This window comes from Plecotus auritus, assembly GCF_963455305.1.
Source record: "Plecotus auritus genome assembly, chromosome: 9".
NCBI classification, from domain to species: Eukaryota; Metazoa; Chordata; class Mammalia; order Chiroptera; family Vespertilionidae; genus Plecotus; species Plecotus auritus.
Window position 1 is genome coordinate 61,566,497 of NC_137783.1, and position 20,082 is coordinate 61,586,578.

At 52.6% G+C, this 20,082-nt stretch overlaps 1 pseudogene across 1 annotated transcript; it reads left to right on the forward strand.

The window, feature by feature from the left end:
- The first annotated feature begins 513 nt into the window (after nt 1-513).
- Nucleotides 514-10,425, forward strand: LOC308233524 (synaptotagmin-15-like; annotated as a pseudogene). Its single transcript has 9 exons — nt 514-573; nt 1,776-1,988; nt 2,466-2,604; nt 3,536-3,779; nt 4,608-4,825; nt 5,322-5,439; nt 6,862-7,033; nt 7,948-8,157; nt 10,308-10,425. The product of its transcript is annotated as a synaptotagmin-15-like (transcript).
- The last annotated feature ends 9,657 nt before the right edge of the window (nt 10,426-20,082 follow it).

The window sequence follows — 20,082 nt, forward strand, 5'->3', positions numbered from 1 at the left end:
ACCGGCCCCGCCGTCCACACCGGCCCCGCCGTCCACACCGGCCCCGCCATCCACCGGCCCCGCCGTCCACACCGGCCCCGCCATCCACCGGCCCCGCCGTCCACCGGCCCCGCCGTCCACCGGCCCCGCCGTCCACACCAGCCCCGCCGTCCACACCAGCCCCGCCGTCCACTGGCAGGGCTGCCTGCGGGCGGACAGGAACCGCTGTCACGATGGGAGCGGAGGGCGCGGGCCAGGCAGCCACCTCGGTGGGACGCGCAGCGCGGGAGGGTTGGCACGCGCCCTCCTCTCTGCCGTGGACCGGGCCGTGGGCGTCCTTGGAGGGACGCCCTAGTGACCGGCGAGGACAGCAGCCGAAGTCAAGTGCCCACCTCACCGCCGGCCGTGGGAGCCGGGGCTGGACCCGAAGTCGGGCTGCGGAACCCACGCTCTCCTCGATTAGTTGTTTTGTCCACTGAGGCGGCGCCCCGCGCCCCGGCCAGGCGGGCAGCACGGCCCTGCGGTGCGGGAACCATGCGCTGGGACCTGGAAGCCCGCAGTTTCCGCCCCCGGAGCCGGCGCGCAGGCCGCCAGGTGCGCCAGGCCAGGGCCCAACGCCGGCAGCCGCGGAGAGCCCGCTCGGCCCTCCCAGAGGGGTGCTCTCAGCACCCTCTCCTCCCACCTTGTCCCCCTCCACCCTCCGCCCTGCGGTTCCGCAGCTCTGGGTGCGATCCCGCCCCTGGAGCCAGGCCAAGGCCGGGGCGCAGCTGCAGCCTCGAGGTGCTGCGTCCGTGCCCTACTCCCGCCGCCGCAGGCCCGGAGAGTGGAGAGACAGTCTCCCGCGCCCCCTAACCCGGTCCAGCATCCGACTAGCGGCGGTGGGAGGCGCGCAGAAGGCCAGCGCAGCAGCCCGTGACCCGTCAGCGCCCGGTCTCCCCGCCGGCCCCTCGGCCACTTTCCTCTGCCCCGCAGGCTCCGCTGGCGTCGCCCGCCTGCGCGGCCCAGCGGGTGCGGGTGGCATGGAGAGCGAGGCGGTTCCTCACGGCAGTTGGGGGTCTGGGGTGTGGGGGTCTTGCCTTCTCACCACCCGCGCGGTCTGGAGCCCAGAGCCCGGAAGCCTCGCCCGCGCACGGGACCCAAAGGGGGCCTCCTCCTTTGCTGTTCCGTGGGATCACGTGGCCGAGTTCTCTCAGCGGTCCCGCAAATGTGGGGTTAGGTGCCAGCAGCAAAGGGTGCTCCGTGGGCCTCCTTTCCTCACACCTGCTGCCCCATCCTGGTCCACACCCAGCGCCTTCTGCGGACGCCCCGTGCGGGCGTGGGCACCTCGCCGGAGAGCTGAGGGAAAGTTACAGAATTCAAACCGGAGACCTGCCCTCAGCAGGTTCCAGGACCCCAAAGGATAGGGTTCTGAATGCACCCCAGCTCCCCAGCCCTTCCTGGGCTTCCCTTGGTGCCTGGTGCCACCCAGCTCCCCCTGGGGCCTGGACAGGATTCCGGGGGACCTGGAGGTTCTGGTAAAAGAAGGTTTAATTTCTACTCAGAAGCACAAGGAAATGGCGCATTTCTGTGAGACCCCCAACTGCTTTCCCAGGGAAACCAGAGGTGCTGCCCAGGGAGCTAAGACCCAGAAGGAAATGGCTTTCCTACTGAGATCCCGCAGCCCCTTCCAGCAGACACAGACCCCCCCCCCCCCACCCCTGCTTCTGTGCCACTCCTGGGGTCCAGCTCAGGGGCTGGGGTTGCTGTCTAAACTCTGCTCTGGAGGGCTGTGGTGTAAAGGGGTTGGCTTTCCCCAGGCATCAGTCCTGGTGGTCTCCACCCCAGAGCAGGCAGCCCTGCAAATTGGGGGTGTGGTTGGGAGGTTGGGGCTACTGTTGCTGGTGAGGTGAGCTGCTGTGTCTGGAGGAGGTTTGTGCCACCTGCACCTATGAGGAGCTGCCAGGGACTGGGGCAGCTCCCAGCGTACAGGGGGACAAGCTCTGCCCCCTGCTTGCGGATGGACACAGAGTGCTCTGGGCCTTTCCCTTGAGGGGCGGGGAAGAAAGCTCTGCTTTGAAGCACAGTCTGGGTGCCGCTGCCATGCTGGGAGCTATCATCAAGAAACCCTAGAAGCCTCACCACAGCCATGAGATAGGCATTCGGAAGCCCTTGCCCAAGGTCACTGTGAAAGCTGAGGCTCAGAGGACATCAGTAGTGGGTGGGAGGAAAGGCATGCAGACACAGGCCAGCTCCAGAGGCTGCGCTCCTCCTTGGCTCACCACTGCTATGGGCAGACAGGTGTGTGTGTGTGTGTGTGTGTGTGTGTGTGTGTGTGTGTGTGTGTGTTGGGGGTAGCCCGGTGTGGGCCAGAAAGGGTGCTCTTGCCTCCTACTGGCTCCCACTGGTTTCTCCTCCTCCAGCCCCTGGCACTCAACCCCTCTGGGCGGGCGCTCTGAGGCCACACCATTCCCTTGCCACCTCCCTGTCATCTCCCTGCCTCTGGACAGGCCACCAGGTGTGCCATTTGTGGTGTCTCCTTCCCTTCAAAGCCAAGAATGGGTGCCCCTGCACAGCAGAGAGTGGGCCCAGGTGCGGCAGGACCCCTGCCCAGCCCCGAGCTCCTCCCCACGGCCAGCAGCAACTGTGGTGAGTGCTCCCACCAGGGCCTGCCCAGAGGTCAGGGTCTCAGGCTAGGGCAGACCCATCTGCTGTCACGGGCCTGGCTCGGAAACGTGGCCTGGATGGGCCCAGGGAAGCCAGAGTTGGCATTCTTTCCAGGTACTTGGGTTCCCAGGTGCCTGCTGCACCCCAGCCTCATGTGCTGATTTGGAGTGAGACCTCACCACACCTCTGGAGGGAGAGGGACTATCACCCCATCTTACATGTTCTTCTGCTGACTCGGGAGGCTAACCGTGTCTTGCCCAAGGTCACTGAGGCAGTAAGCGGCAGATCTGGAGAATGGAGCCAGTGTTTCCAGGTCAGGACCGGTGCTGGGTCTGCTCCTGGGGAGGGGCTGGCTGGCCCAGAGAGTGGGTGGTAGGAGCTGGCGCACAGCTTTCTGCCCACCTCTCTGCTCTGAGGGCTTCCCAAGAGACCTTCCCAGGACCCACCGGTCATCAGCTTGACTTTTCTAATTTGAAGAGGAAGAAAAGAGGCAACACTTTCTCACTGAGATGGCCTCTGCACACCACAGAAAGGGGCTAGACCAGGTGCCGGGTGCTGTGATCCGCTGCCCCCACCCCCACCCCAGCAAGCCCTGACCTCTGGGGATGGGGTTGATCACGGGCAGGAGGTGAGTGAACACTGGGCTCTGGGAGGGGCCCAGGGAGGAGCAGGCCTGGGCGGACAAGGCCATGGAGCAGAGGGTCCGGAGGAGCTACACTGGAGGGAGGCTGTGTTCAGTCTGGAGAAGCCAGTGGAGCAGCTATGGTCAGGCGAGGCCTCAGCCCCGATGGGATGGGGAAGGGATGGGCCAGGAGAGGGCCAGTGAAGCCCAGGCCTCTGCCTTCCTCTACCTGCCCGACCTCCCAGGGCCTGTGTTGCAGGAGATGTGTGTGCGGTGGGAATCGTCATCCAGAGCGGTACAAGTTCCTGGAGGACACGAGCGAGGGCTGCCTGGGGCAGCTGTGGTTCTCCGCAGAATACCAGCGGGAGGCAGAGCGACTGCGGGTGGGCCTGGGCCTGCGGGTGGCTGTGGGCACCCTCACAGACCTGCAGTCCCTGGTGAAGCTCCACCTGCTGCCAGAGGAGGGCGCGTCCTGCCGTCCAGGACCAAACACAAAGCTGTCAACCCGCAGCTTGATGAGCACTTGGTCCTCCAGGTGCGGCTCCTGGAGCAGGCAGCGTGGCAAGGAGAGGCTTGTGCAGGAGATCCCAGCCCCAGTGATCCCCTGTTGATCTGCGGAATGGCAAGCTCGGACTCTCGTTTCAGGTTCTTGTTCTATGAAGTTTGAAGCATAAAATTTGTGGACTAAAAGATTTTAAGCAAAAATGTGGAAGTTTATTGCAAGCATATACAGATTCCCCCTGGGCAGGGGTCCCCAAATTGAGAAAACCCTGCTGTTTCTCTCTAAAATGGAAAAACCCTAGTCCTCTGAGTTTCTTGGTCTTTGGGTTTATAAATGCTGGCAGCTCTTTGTCTGTCCATAACTTTCTAATTGGACCCTTCCTTAATTCATGTTCCCCATGTTTTCCTAATTGGCCACTTTCCCCCTTTTCCCTGTATGGTATCAGTTTCAAAGTTCAAAGCTCACCGGTGCCCCCTCTTCTTCTTCCCCTTATCTATTAACATTCCTCCTTCCTGTGTATGTGAGATAAACAACCTGGCGGCTTGGAGCGTCTCTGCCCATCACGGATGCATTCCTTTCCCATGGACCCATTCCCTACCACTGCCTCCTGTCTCTAAACTCCTTCCCCTGTGAATCAGCAGATTCCACTTCGTGGGTCTGGGGTGGGTCCCAAAGTCCTGCATTCCTAACAAGGTCCAGAGGGTGGTGAATCCCACTGGCCCTCAGACCACACTCTGCATGGCAAAACTCTGGCACACATTCCCACCTCCTGCTGTGCTGGCCAAGCTGCTGTGAAGGGTCCCCAAAGATGCCTGGGTTTAGGGTGTTCAGGTCTCTGGTTGAAACACCCCTCACCAAAAGCTCCTGTGTCCAGAACAGTGTGCCACGCCATCCCATCCCACCCCAGCCCAGCCCTACCTCTCTAGTATGAGCATCACTCAGAGGTGCCGAGGTTCCCGGTGTACCATGTGGACTTGTAGAAGAAGCACCAGCTCCTGGGCCAGGTGCTGTTCCCTCTGAGCAATGAAACCGACTGTCGGTGCATTATCTGCAGAGACCTGGAGGCTGAGAGCCTGGAGGTAAAGATCAAGGCCACTAGATATATGCCACTGTGTGCCACACTCCCATGGGCATCTGCCCACCATCCCTACAAGTGCCTGGATGGGAGGGGTGGGGTGGAGGCGCCCCTGGCTAGGGCATGCTACCCAGATTACCTAGAGTGATTTGAAGAATCCGTGTGTGGGTTCCACAACAGATCAGACAGCTGTGGAAGGCGATACATCAAGAAATATATTTACTTGCCTCCCCCAACCCCCCAGGAAAACCCCATGGCTCAGGTAGGCTTTGGCACCCCCAGACCTGAGTGTGAAGCCTCAGTTCTGTCCTCACCTCTGTGTGGACTTCACAGATTCCCAGCTCTGCAGACCTTTGCTTCTCCGTCTGTAAAACGGCGGGTAGGTTTCAAGGAGGAGGTGCGTAGTCACGTGGCACCTGGGCCTGACTGCTGGGAGGAAGGAGGCACTGGGGCTCTTCCACAGCCTGCCCCATGGTGCTGTGCCTTCCGCGCCTCTCCGGCCTCCCTTGGAGTTTGGCGCCCTCCAGCTCTGCCTCAGCTAGGACTGCCCTAGCTGCCTCACTGTGGTCGTGCTGCGAGCCAAGGGCCTAGAGCTCCAGGACCAGCGGAGTTGTGACAGCAAGTGCTCCTCCAGGGACACATCCCACCCTGTGGGCTTGGGGACTAAGGCTGGAGCCGACCCTCCCCTTGGCCATCCAGCTTCTTCTTGCATACTCTCTTAGTATGGACATTGGTGTGAGAAGCCAGTTCCTTATGTTGAACCCAGTACACCATCCCCTTGGCCTCCACCAAGACCCCTAAGACTCCTGTGACCAAGTCAGCCCTCCCTTTTGCAAAGGCAAGGTCTTAGCTCCTTGAACTGGTTCCTCCAGGGTGAGTCTCACACCTCCCTGCCCCAGGAGGTCCCCTGGACACAGGCATGGCAGTCTCTGGAAGAAAAGGTGCTCCAGCCCAGCAGGCCAAGGGCACTCTGCTCCCCCAACCTCCCAGACCCAGAGCCGGAGGAGCAGGGGCCCTGCACCGGCTCACCTCACACATCCACCTCCAGGTGGGTCTCCAGCAAGGCTATGGTTGTCTGCCACCCACGTGTCTGCCCTGAGTTATGGCTGTCTGCCACCCGCATGTCTGCTCTGAGTGATGGCTGTCTGCCTCCCACGTGTCTGCTCTGAGTGATGGCTGTCTGCCTCCCGCGTGTGTGCTCTGAGTGATGGCTGTCTGCCTCCCACGTGTCTGCTCTGAGTGATGGCTGTCTGCCTCCCACGTGTCTGCTCTGAGTGATGGCTGTCTGCCTCCCGCGTGTGTGCACTGAGTGATGGCTGTCTGCCTCCCGCGTGTGTGCACTGAGTGATGGCTGTCTGCCTCCCGCGTGTGTGCACTGAGTGATGGCTGTCTGCCTCCCGCGTGTGTGCTCTGAGTGATGGCTGTCTGCCTCCCGCGTGTGTGCTCTGAGTGATGGCTGTCTGCCTCCCGCGTGTGTGCTCTGAGTGATGGCTGTCTGCCTCCCGCGTGTGTGCACTGAGTGATGGCTGTCTGCCTCCCGCGTGTGTGCACTGAGTGATGGCTGTCTGCCACCCGTGTGTCTTTGCATCTGTGAGATACTTGTATGCCATGTGTCTTGGCACCATCAGCAAGTTGGCATTGAACCTTCCACTGCTGATCCAAAACCCATCTGAGCCCCACACTCAAAAACTTGGCTCTCTGAAGGAGAAGGTGTTTAAGGGGCCTCAGGGTACCTGAGAACCCAGCACCCAAGTGGGAGGGATGAGTGTGCGGGGCCAGGCTCCTGCCAACAAGGGCCAGCCAAGCCATGGGTGCTCCAGAGGCAGAGAGGAAGGAAGAGGCAAGGAGCTGAGTGTCCTGCGCCCCGAGGCAAGACACTAATCACCCTGTCTCCTCTCGTAACGCCCTGTGGCCACAGCCCTCTGGCCACAGTGGCTGTGAGTAATGGGGTCCATGTGCCCCCCACAGCCAGACCTCCAGCAGGCCAGAGGCTGGGCCCCTGCCTGCTCCTCTCAGCCCTCCATCTGCACTGCCCCTCAGGTGTGTTTGTCAAAGTGTTGATGATGAACCATAAGTTTCTCAAGTGCAAAAAGACTTCGGCTGTGCTGGGCTCTGCCAATCCTGTATACAGCGAGACCTTCAGCTTCCAGGCCGAGCCCGCAGAACTGGGCACTGCCAGCCTGAGCCTGGCCATGCTGCAGAGTGCCCATGGGCAATCAGGCCATCCCCACACCCAGTCGGGGGCAGTGGGCAAGCAGGGTTGCTGAGCACCCAGACAGCGGGGACGCCGAGAGCCCATGGATTCTGTTCCATCCCTGCCTAAGGAGGCCCAAGGGCAGGGCTTGCCAGTGAGGGAGCTGGATCCCCAGCAGCTTTCTCACAGTGGGACTGCCTGTGGCACCCAGAGAGGGGATGACTTCTGCCACCCCTCCTGTAGCAGATTGCCAGAGGGTGGGAGCAGCATGGCTGCCTCCCCCAGCCAGGTGACCTATGCCATGTCACTCCATGCCCTGCATTGCCCATGCCTTCCAACAAGCCTTTATGTCCTGGGAGTCACCCCAGCCAGCTCTCCCCCACTGCCCACACCCGTGTCCACAGCCACTGTCTAGGGGAGTGGAGCTGACTGGTCTCGTGGGCCAGAGCTTAAGACCCTTCTCCACTGTGACAATGGAGGTGAAAGTTCCGTCGAATGTTCCTCCTGAATGTATAAGTGGGCTGATGAAAGAAGGCTTCTTTCTGGAGGGGATCCTAGTTCAGCTCTGATGTGAGGCAGGCTTAAAATGGCCCAGTAAGGAATGAGGAGTGAAGTGGTATCCCCAAGGACTGGCTCTTCCCTGGATTTATCCCCCCTCCCCCAATCCTGCCATCTCCAGCTCCAGGGCAAAGTCAGGATCTCTTTGGGGTCAGTCAACTGAAATTGAAAGAGGGAGGAAGCTGGCTGCTTCCTTGGAGGGGAAAAGTACTAAAAGAGGGGGAAGGGAGGGGAGAGGGCAGGAGGGGGAGGGAGGATAGATGGGGAAGGGTAGGAGTGAGGGGGAGGGAGACGGGGTGGCAGAAGGCACTGGCAATGCTTGAGGTGATGGGCCTTCTGCACTCCAGAGAATCACAGTGCTTTTCCTCCTGCAGAAAGCTAGCCGCTGAGCCACGGGGTGGTAGCCCCTACATGTATGCCTGAGGCCGAGAGCTGGAGCACTGGGACAAGATGCTCAGCAAGCCCAGGAAGCTGGAGAAGTGTTGGCACTCACTCTGTAGCACCGTGGATCCCATCCTGACCTGGCCTGACTCTCCGAGGCTGTGCCTACTGAACCTGTGTGGCTTTTTCCTTCACCAGGTTAGGTAAGTTTGCTGCTGTTATTTCTTCAAACACATTCTCTAGCCTTTGCTCACTTTCTTCTCCTTCTAGCACACTTGTTATGTGAATATTGTCCCACAGCTCCCTTAAGCTGTTCTCCTATTTTTAAATTGTTTTTTCTTTTTGGTTCTCTGATTGAGTGATTTTTTTCTACCCTGTCTTCCAATTCACCAATCTGATCCTTGGCTTCTCCTAATCTTTTTCATGCTGTTGAGCATCTTTACCATCATTATTCTGAACTCTATGTCTGATAAATTTCTTATTTCCATTTCATTTAGCTCTTCTTCTAGAGAATTATCTTGTTCTTTCATTTGAGGGTTATTTATTTTTGTCTCTCCATTTTGGCTCCCTGTATTAGGTGGATCTGCCATGCCTCCCAATCTCTAGTGCAGGACAGTGCCAAACACTGTTTCTGACTATTTAGATCAGGCAAAGACCTAAACCTCCAGTGACCCACCTCTATCTGCAGACTGATTGGATTTAGTCCTGAGTAGCCTTCGGTGATCATCCACAAGTGGGGCCATAGATTTTCCAACAGGGTGGGCAATTATTTCTGCCTATAAGCTAATTATTATTCTTAGTCTCATAATTGGCCTCAGAAACCCCACAGGATGGCACAATGGGTTTTCCAATAGGGTGGGGCAATTGCCTCCTAAGTAAAAACCACATGGATGGCAAAATTCTGCCTGAGAAAGATGTCCCCTGCAGCATGAGAGAATGACTCAGCACAGGAAACTGAGGTGGCTGTCCTCTGAGCTCTAACCCCAGAGCCCTCAACCCTGGACTCTCTTCACACAGCTCCATTCCACTTTGTGAGTGGCTGCACATGAAATTTTGTGTGTTGATCCTGTGTGCCTGAATTTCTAATTGGCTCTGGCTGGCAGACAGCAATCCTGCTGCTTTTCACAGCCAGGTGTTATGTGGGCACCTTTCTCAGTTCTGGTGCTCTGGGCTGGGGAGCCCAGCTGAGGTTTTAGACCCAGAGTTCTCAGTGGGAACCCCACACAGCTGAGATATCTCTCCAGAACTTCAGCTGCTGTCTGTGGGATCCCAGCCAGGCCTTTTGCGCCTGTGCCCTTCCTACCAGTCTCTATTGCAGTCTTCACTTTCCATCTTTGGTTATCAGGATTCTCTCCAGCTAGTCTTCAGTTGATTATTCAGGATGGTTGTTGTTTTTGTGTGTGTTTTTTTGTGTGTGTGGGGTTTTTGTTTGTTTGTTTTTGTTTGTTTGTTTGTTTGGTTGTGTTTTTTTTGTATTTTAGTTGCAATTCCAGTTTGGTCCTGGGAACATGTCAGTGTAGCATCTACTTACTCTGCCACCATTTTTTATCTCCCTCAAGAAAGTTTCTTGAAGTTTAGAAAAGTGGCTTATGGAATGTCAGCTCATATTATTTGTTTTCCTTCTTCTAAAATCATGACCCATCAAATGCTTGTCAACTTGGCAGCTCTCCAATAACTTAAAAAGAGGTTTTCTGTATTTTATTCATCTTATCTACTTGTTCTTGGCATGAACATTAGTGTGCCTCAAGCAGAGAAAAAAAAATATTTTCTCAGAATTCCTTTCCCAGAAAAAGAATTCTTAGCAAATTAGTGATTTTATACAGGGACTTAGATTACATAATTCTTGGGAAGGCTGGTGAAGTAAAAAATGAAAAGTTGCTTGTATCAATTAGCTATTTTTGCAATAATGGTGCATAACAATCACAACATTTCAATGTTCTACCAAAATGAGCATTTATTTCTCATACATCTATGGGTCAGCTGAGTGTGGGTTGATTAGGTCAGGCAAATCAACTTTGAGCTGTGGGTCTGGCCGGGCTCAGGCCCTCATGCAAGCCTGTTCCATGTTTCTTGATTCTGAGCAAAGGCTGACAGGGAAACAGATACCCAGGGGAAGTGCTTTCCATGGTGAAGGCAGAAGAAGGGCAAACACATGTTTTCCCCTCTGCTTGTGTTATATCACCTAATATTCCACTGGCTGAAGCAAGTCATGTGGCCAAGTTCAAAATCAAGGGATAGGGAGATAAATTATGCCTTTTTGTGAGAGGAATTGGAAAGCTACCTGGCAATGGAGCTACATGGTGGGGTAAAGAATTGAGGTGATAATTCAATGTTCCATATTGATGTTCCCTAGAGATGGGAATTCCAGGGGCCTGTGCCTGGCTCTGCAGTCTTCAAAGAGACCTCACTGCTATGGAGCTGCTGCGGTGCTTCAGAGCTACTGCATGCTGCAATTTGTTATCCCATGGTGATGAAACCCCGGGCTTTGCACAGCCATTCACCAACTATGGGTGGTGTTTTTTGTGTGTTTTTTCTGATTTTTTTATTGTGGAATTCTTTGCCCAAATTACTGTAAGAACCTCAAGCATCCTGCTATCATAAATGTCAAAGGAAGAAAAGAATAATTTTTACCTTCTTCCTGATTTCTAGTTTCACATGTGTCAGACTCCATCTGGAGCCCTCTTTGTAAAAGTGTCTGGAAAATATAAGTGCCAGACTTCCATTTTCAGAAACTTAATAAAGACCTTTAAAGAGGATGGGGCAGTGCTGTGTGCCAACCCACACTCTGGGGCCAACCTGAGTCCTGGGATCCTGAGGTAAGGGGTCCACACAGAACGGAGGTCCTGAAGAACCCACATGAGTACTCCACTCATCACTGTAGTACTAGTTACGCAGAACCTCTCCCTCCCTCGGGCTGCTCCCTTCCCATCCCCCTCCCTGCCCTGCCAGGGTGATCAGAAACCCCTGTTAGCAAGTCAGGGAAGGACTGGAAGCACAAATCAGAGCAGTGGGAAAGCTGCTGCTCTCCCCTCTCCTACTGTGCCTCACATGGGCACAAGCCAGGGGGAGGGAGGAGCAAAGGGAAACTTAAACTTTAAAGGAAGCTGGAAATTTAGACTACTACATGAGACTGGGATTTTTTTATTTTTTATTGGTTTCAGAGAGGAAGGGAGAGAGATAGGAACATCAATGATGAGAAAGAACCTCCAACACGACCCCCACTGGGAACTGAGCCCTTGACCGAAATCGAACCTGGGACCCTTCATTCCGTAGGCTGACTCTCTATCCACTGAACCAAACCAGCCAGGGCAAGAGACTGGGCATTTTAAGTGCTAGATATATAGCCTGTTTTGTAGCTGGATGTTACCAGGGAAATTTATTGTTATCTAAGAGTGATCAAAGGAGCCAGGGGCTTGCCCTGGACTTTGTATAAAGAGCAGGGAGAAGTTACCTGCCGAGCAGGTTTGAATGGGTCACTGGACAAAAAGGATGAAGTAGTTTGCTGATTACATTCCATAAACCTGACCCTTTCAACATAATAGATATATTCTTTCATTGGATTTAGTGTGATGAATTTTACATTAAAAGACAGCCTGTTATGTCTTTCCCTAATATTAAAATACGGAATTATTAGCTCAAATCACTCTCCAACTCCTCATTTTTACCTATTTCAAGAGCTATGCCTCTCAAAGTGAAATGGCCATCTGGATGGGGAGAAAGAAACTAGGAACTGTACTAGGTCTTTAAGGCGGTTGGGTAAACCTGTGCAGCTTCCCACATTTAGAAATGAAGGAAAGGGAGGTCTGGGAAGGGCTGCCCTTGTGCAAGGCCCCGGAGAGAGGAAGTGGCGAGGCTGCAACTGGCACCAGATTCCAGGTGTCCAGAAAGGTGCCATCATCACATACTGAGCATGTCAGGGCAAGCCCCTGGCTCCATCACATACTACTAGACACACTTCAGCCAAGATAGGCAGGGCATGCAGCCACCCCCAGCCGGGATCTGTGTCCCGCCTATGGGGGAAGCCTCTGTTTGTGCACTCTTTAGTTGCAAGTGAGGCGTACACTTCCCACTTCCTCCCTCCACGCCTTTCATCTTCCCTTCTCCCCTTTCTCTCTCTCCCTCCTCCTGCCAGGTCTCCCTCCTTTCTCTCCCCTCTCCCTTTCTTCTGTCTGTGTAAATTATCTGTGTATCTCCACTGATGAGAAAGTATAATCCCGAAAGTAACCAGATTTGATTCCTTTTGGACTTCTGATTTTGAAAATATGTTTTTATCAGTTTGTTGATTGACAAACTTGATAAGACAAACCTCCAAGAGGTGAATGATCTGAGGGCATGGGAGCACCTGTGTACACCTCCTGTCCTGTCAGGAGGGCCACGGGGATATGATGGGGCAGGCCAATCAGGAACGTGGCTGACCAGGAGGGTGGGGGGGGGGACGTTTGGCTGGCTGGCCCCGCCCTTGATCAGAGTGGGAGAGTCCAATCAGGGATGGGTGGCCAGGGGGGAGGGGCTGCGGGAGGTTGGCCGGCCGGCCCCACCCCCTGATCGGGCCATTTTGCTGGCCACAGTGGGTGTCATAGCGACCGGTCATTATGATGTTACAGTCCCTGGTTTTTTATATATATATACTAGAGGCCCGGTGCATGGCATTCGTGCATGGGGGGGGGGGGCTGTCCCTCAACCCAGCCTGCACCCTCTTCAATCTGGGACCCCTTGAGGGATGTCCAACTGCCGGTTTAGGCCCGATCCCACCTGGATTGGACCTAAATGGGCAGATGGACATCCCTCTCACAATCCAGGACTGCTGGCTCCCAACCGCTCACCTGCCTCTGCCTGATTGCCCCTAACCACTTCTGCCTGCCAGCCTGATCACCCCCAACCACTCCCCTGCCAGTCTGATTGATGCCTAACTGCTCCCCGGCTGGCCCAATTGCCCCTAACTGCCCTCCCCTGCCAGCTTGGTCACCCCTGTCCTCCCCTGCCAGTCTTGTCGCCCCTAACTGTACTCCCCTGCAGGCCTGGTCCCCCCCAACTGCCCTCCCCTGCAGGCCTGGTCCCCCCCCAACTGCCCTCCCCTACAGACCTGGTCCCCCCCAACTGCCCTCCCCTGCAGGCCTGGGTCCCACCAACTGTCCTCCCTTTCAGGCCTGGTCACCCCTAACTGCCCTCCCTGCTGGCCTGATCGCCCCCAACTGCCCTCCCCTGCAGGCCTGGTCCCCCCCCCCCACTGACCTCCCCTGCAGGCCTGGGTCCCACCAACTGCCCTCCCTTGCAGGCCTGGTCCCCCCCAACTCCCCTCTCCTGCAAGCCTGGGTCCCCCTCAACTGTCCTCCCCTGCAGGCCTGGTCCCACACAACTCCCCGCCCCTGCTAGCCCGGTCACCCCTAACTGCCCTCCCTGCTGGCCAGATCACCCCTAACTGTCCTCCCCTGCAGGCCTGGGTCCCACCAACTGTCCTCTACTGCAGGACTGGGTCCCCCCCAACTGGCCTCCCCTGTAGGCCTGGTCCCCCCCAAATACCCTCTCCTGCTGGCCTGGTCCCCCCCAACTGCCCTCCCCTGCAGGCCTGGCCCTCCCCCCCCCCCCGCAACTGCCCTAACCTGCAGGCCTGATTGCTCCTAACTGCCCTCCCCTGCCAGCCTGGTCACCCCTAACTGCCCTCCCCTGCAGGCCTGATTGCCCCCAACTGCCCTCCTCTGCCAGCCTGGTCACCCCTAACTGCCCTCCCCTGCAGGCCTGGTCACCCCCAACTGCCCTCCCCTGCAGGCCTGGTCCCTCCCAGCTGCCCTCCCCTGCTGTCTGATCACCCACAACTGCCCTCCCCTGCTGGCCATCTTGTGGCAGCCATCTTGTGTCCACATGAGGGTGGTCATCTTGTGTGTTGGATGACAGTCAATTTGCATATTACCCTTTTATTAGATAGGACTAGTGGCCCAGTGCACAAAATTCGTACTCAGGGGGGTCCCTCAGCCCAGCCTGCACCCTCTCCAATCAGGGACCCCTTGGGGGATGTCCAACTGCCAGTTTAGGCCTAATCCCACAAGCAGTCGGACATCCCTCTGGCAATCTGGGACCACTGGCTCCTAACTGCTCACCTCCTGCCTGCCTGATCGCCCCTAACTGCCTCTGCCTGCCTGATCACCCCTAACTGCCCTCCCCTGCTGGCCTGATCTCGCCCCCAACTGCCTTCCCCTGCCAGCCTGGTTGCCCCCAATGGCCCCCCCCTGCTGGCCTGATCTCACCCCTAACTACCCTCCCCTGCCGGCCTGATCTTGCCCCCAACTGCTCTCCCCTGACAGCCTGATCACCCCTAACTGCTTCTGCCTGCCTGATCACCCCTAAATGTCCTCCCCTGCAGGCCTGATCTTGCCCCCAACTGCCCTCCCCTGCCGGCCAATTTGGTTCTGATTTGTTGGTTTCTATGCCAGTCAGGGTCAAAAGCTGCACCTCCTAGGCAGCCATTGACTCCTCACAGTTCATCCAGATTTGGTTCTGATTGGTTGGTTTCCATGCCAGTCAGCATCTCCGGGCCTGATCAGTGAGGCAGGGCTGATCAACAGCCCCCGCAAAGACCCAGAAAGAAACAGAGGTGCGGCTGTTGACAAAGCCCAGAGAGAAAGAGAGAGGCAATGGCTGATCAACAGCTGCCATGGAGGCTGCAGATCAGACCCTGTATCTCTCTTCAGGCCTCTCTCCAGGCCTGATCTGCAGCCCCCTCAGCAGTCAGTGCTGGGTCGCCACACCCACACCGGTGGCAGTCAATGCTGGGTCACCACGGCAACCCAGCACTGACTGCAGGACTGACTTCTAGTGTTCGGATGAGCCTTTGGTTGTTTTGGACATTATGGACCCTGGCTCTTTTATATATAGATTTTTAATATATATTTTTATTGATTTCCTCCCATTTTATGGCTTTCTTTTGATAAACAAAAGTTTTTATTTTAACTAGTCAAATGAAGCAATCCTATATAATAAAAGCCTAGGTGGCATCACACAATGCCCTCACGCAATGTCGTCACAAGATGGCCGCCATGACGTTATCACAAGATGGCTGCCACAAGATGGCCATCACAAGATGGCTGGAAGGGGAGGGCAGTTGTGGGCAATCAGGCCGGCAGGAGAGGGTGGTTGTGGGGGGATTGGGCCAGCAGGAGAGGGCAGTTGGGGGCAACCAGGCCTGCAGGGGAGGGCAGTTGGAGGCAATTGGGCCGGCAAGAGAGCAGTTAGGTGCAATCAGGTCGGCAGGGGAGCAGTTAGGGGGCGATCAGGCTTGCAGGCATAAGCAGTTAGGGGCAATCAGGCAGGCAGGCAGGCATGTGGTTAGGAGCCAGCAGTCCTAGATTGTGAGAGGGATGTCCGACTGCCAGTTTAGGCCAAATCCCCCGAGGGGTCCCAGATTGGAAAGGGCGCAGGCCGGGCTGAGGGACAAATTTCATGCACCGGGCCTCTAGTCTTTTATATTAGTGTTGTATGTAAGTTTTCCATACCTTGAGATCATGAAGATGATCCCCTATACTATTTTTAAGAAACATCAGTGATGTTTCTATCTCTCTCCCTTCCTCTCTGAAATCAATAACAATATATTTAAAGAAAAGAAAGAAACATCAGTGAGAGAGTAACACCGATTGGCTGCCTCCTTCATGCCTACTGGGGATCGAGCCCATAACCCGGGCATATGCCCTGATCAGAAATCGAACCCATGACCTCTTGGTACATGAGATGATGCTTAACCACTGAGCCACAATGGTGGGGCTAATTTTTTTATTTTTTAACTCTAGTTGATATACATAGTTTTCCTATATTGACCTTATATATGGCAATCATGCTAACCGAATTCTAGTAATTCATCTCAATATTCTTTTGAGTTTTCAATATACAGAATCACTGTTTTATATTTTAGTTCCTATCCTTATATTTTTTATTTCAATTTTTTGCTTTGTTACTTTATTACTCTGGCTAGGAACACTAGAAAAATACTGGATATAAGTAATAACAGTAGATATCCTTGTCTGATTTCTGTTCTCAGAAATTTTCCCCCACTTTATCATTAAATAAGGTGTACTGCGGTTGTTGGCACCTTAGGATAAACATTGTTAAAATTTGTTAAGTATTCTCCATTGATTTAATGTTTGTCTTTACAAAAAGGAAATATTTTACATGGTTTTCTAATATGATTTTTCACTTAATATACTATCAAAACAAAAACATGTTTTATTTTCCAGTTTTGCTTACCTTATTTTTAAAATTTTAACTTTAAAAAACATTTTCTGTTTATTCTTTTTTAACAGTTTTACTGAGATATAATTCACATACCATACAATTTGCCCACATAAAGTGTACAACTCAATGGTTTTTAGGATATTCACGTTCCTTTTTATTATTCTCAATTAATTTTTAAATCAATTTATCTACTTCCATATGCCATCTTTCAGGGACTTTGGTTAATATTGAACTAACTCTGCATATCAAATCTTTGCAATTGGTAAAAACACATATAATGTTTCATTGATTCCTAGCTCATTTTTTCTTCACAGTTTAAAATCATATGAGTAAATGAAGCTTTTTTTAAAAAAATGTTTTTATCGATTTTTAGAGAGAGAGGAAGGGGAGGGATAGAGAGATAGAAATATTGTAAGAAAGAAACATCATTGATCAACTTGCCCCTTATTGGGGATCAAGCCTGTAACCTGGGCATGTGCCCTGATTGGGAATTGAACCGTGACCTGTTAGTTTATAGGTCAATTGAGCCACACCAGCCGGGCAGTAAATAAAGCTTTTAATGTTTTTGTTTGTCTGCAAGAAGGATTATTTATTAAATTTAGAACTGTATATATTGTCATATTACTAATTTTAAATTTGTAAATTTGTCATTAATTTATGTGATTAATGTATTACCAATATATTTTTGGTTGGTTTCCTGGGATTATTTTTCTGGGTACATATTCTAGTCATTCAAAATAGTGACATTTTAATTTATTGAAGACTTTATGTTACAATTTTTTTTTTCTAATGCTGCACAGACAATTCAAATATATTATTGGTACACACATCTGACTTTAGAACACGTTCTGACCAGTAAAAAAATTAAAAAGACAAGCAACCTAATAAAATAAATGTGCAAATGACTGGCAGACACTTCCCAGGTGAAGATGTGCAGCTGGTGAATAAGCACATGAAAGGGGCTCAAAGTCATTAGTCATCAGGGAAACGCAAGCTAAAACCACTTCACACCCAGGATGATGGCTACAGGAAAGCAATGGCACCTCCAAATGCTGGCCAGGGTGTAGGACACCTGCCACCTCATACATGTGAGCATGTAAAACTGTACAACTTTGGAGCACTGTTTGCCATCCTATATAATAAAACCCTAATATGCAAATCGACCAAACAGCAGAATGATCGGTCGCTATGATGTGCACTGACCACCAGGGGGCAGATCCTCAATGCAGGAGCTGCCCCCTGGTGGTCAGTGGGCTCCCACAGGGGGAGTGCCACTCAGCCAGAAGCCAGGCTCACGGCTGGTGAGTGCAGTGGCGGTGGTGGGAGTCTCTGTTGCCTCCACTGCAGGCAGATGGTAAGGAGCGAGGGGTCCCGGACTGGGAGAGGGATGTCCAGCAAGCAGATTTCATGCACTGGGCCTCTAGTTTTCTTATAAAGTTAAATCTGCACCTACCTTAGCAACCAGCAATCTCAATCCTAGGTATTTGCCCTCCAAAATGAAAACATATGTCCATGAGACTTGTAAAGCAGGTGTTCATAATAGCCAAAAACTGGAAACAACCCAATTGTCCTTTAATAGGAAAACAGATAATATAATATATTCATACATTGATGTATCACTAAGCAATAAAAAGAATGAACTACTGAGTCGCATAAAATTTTTGGATGAATTTCAAAAACATTATGTGAAAACAGCAAGTCACAAAGAAATAGAACCTGTATGATTTCATTTATATCAAGTTCAAGGACAATTAAAACTAATCTATGATGATAGAAATCAGAACAGTGGCTGCCTAACATGGTGGGGATTGACTGGAAATGGAGATGAAGGAAATTTTTCAAATGATGAAAATGTTCCAATCTTGATTGGGATATTGGTTACATAAATGTATATACTAGTACATTTGCCAAAACTCAGCAAATTATACACTTAAGATGTGTGTGTCTTACTGTATATAAATCTTAATTTTTTTAGTTCCAGGAAGAAAAAGTCTGATTGGCCCAGCTTAAGTCAGGCATCCTACTCTCTTTGAAGAATCAATTTTGCCTACAGTAATGCAAGACTAGTCCTAAACATCTGAGGGCTTGGATCACAGCATTGAGGAGAGTTCTGGGGATGGTGACAATTTAGAAGCACTGTGAAAAGGCCATCCTATCCCAAGTTTGTAGAACTGTTTATCCACTCTTGCAGGACAGCATAAGGAATAAAAACCCTCTTCTGATTGGTTTCAAACCCCATGAATGTGAATATTAGAACAGGAAGTGATATGTAAACTTTTCACTGATGTCTTTAGATTCAATTTCTATATTCATGTTAATAGCAGCCCTTATTTCAGAGCCTGCACTGCACTGATGACTCTATTTGGAATCTGGTAGAACCTGCTGGGGATTCCAGCAGCAGTGTTCCAGTTTATGGCTGAAGAATTTGTATGGCTAAAAAATGTAATTCAATACTTGGCACAAATCAGCATGTTTTCACATACTTAATTGAACCTGTAGTAAAACCTCCATTGCTTTGGGAGTTAAGGTTTCTTCAGAAATGTATTGTCTTTGTTGCAGTGTCTTATGTCTCCCCTGTTCATTTGTGGGGAAGGGTTATTCATTTTTTTCAGCCCTGTTAGGTCTGATCAAATAATTGAATAAATATCCCCTCCCCTGGGAACTGACCTTTAGACTACTTCACAACCGACATTCCCTTTTGCTTAGACCACATTCCACTAGCTAAGACCACATTCCACTTACTAAGACCATTATCATTCCCCTCTGGACCCGCCCAGAGAATTCTCTGCCCAGAAAAAGCCTGCCTAGAGTCCTTTAAAATCTCGGACTCCCCACCCCTGGGGGCTGGCGCCATTTGGGGGCTCAACCCATCTGGTTTCCCAGATGATCTAATCTACACTATTAGAAGAGAAAGATGCAGGAGGATCCAAGATGGCGGCGTAGGTAAACACCCAAACTGCTGCCTCGCACAACAATTTCAAAAATACAACTAAAAGACAAAACGTCTATCACCCAGAACCATGGGAAAGCTGGCTGAGTGGAAGTTCTACAACTAGAAGGAAAGAGAAAAGAGCATTGAGATGTGCACAAGCGCTGAAAAGCTGAGGTACGGAGGTGCGTGTATCCGGCTGGCGGCGGGCGACTGGGAGCGCTCCTTTTTTCAACCCGAAGGGAGACAAGCTCCCGATTACTCTGAACTCCAGTTTCTGGGGAGACGCTGGGGACCCAAACTCCTATGGGGAGAAGCTGGACTATTTGCCATCAGGTCGGAAGTGAGGGTGGCTTGCTTGCAGGGCTGCACACAGGAATAATTGTTTACTGCGCTGGGGCGTGGGACGCAGAGCAGGATTACTGGCAGCCATCGCTGTTTGCCACGCCCTAGCCTAGTGACTCCCTGAGACCCCGCCCTGCACAATCTACAAACCCACCCAAGCTCCAAGTAGCGGCTTTAGCATATGAATTGCCTGCCCTATTGCAGCTTAACATAGCAAACTTGCAGCCTGGGTCAGACAGCTCCAAAACCTCCAAAGCCCAAGCAAAGAGGAGAAAACTGTAGTTCTCGCTGTAGCGCCTGCTGGGTGGCCTCAGACAGTAGCTGACCTGCACCCCATTGGAGATCCAGAAGCCAGTGTACCTAGTGGTCAGTGTGAGACACCAGATTTCAACTCTTCACATCCATAAGTGACACATTCAAGAGGCAGACTCAGTGAGCACTAAAGCCCCACTGAAACAAGTCCTACACCATAAGCGTGTCTCCAGCGCAGCAGTTCTTCCATTATAGACACAGCGGGTCCCCACAGCCAATTGGCCTGGAGGTCAATTCCTCCCAGTGTACCAACAGCAATCAAGGCTTAAATACACCAATACTTTGCACTCAGCCCACAAAGGGGTGTACCAAGAGCGTCCAC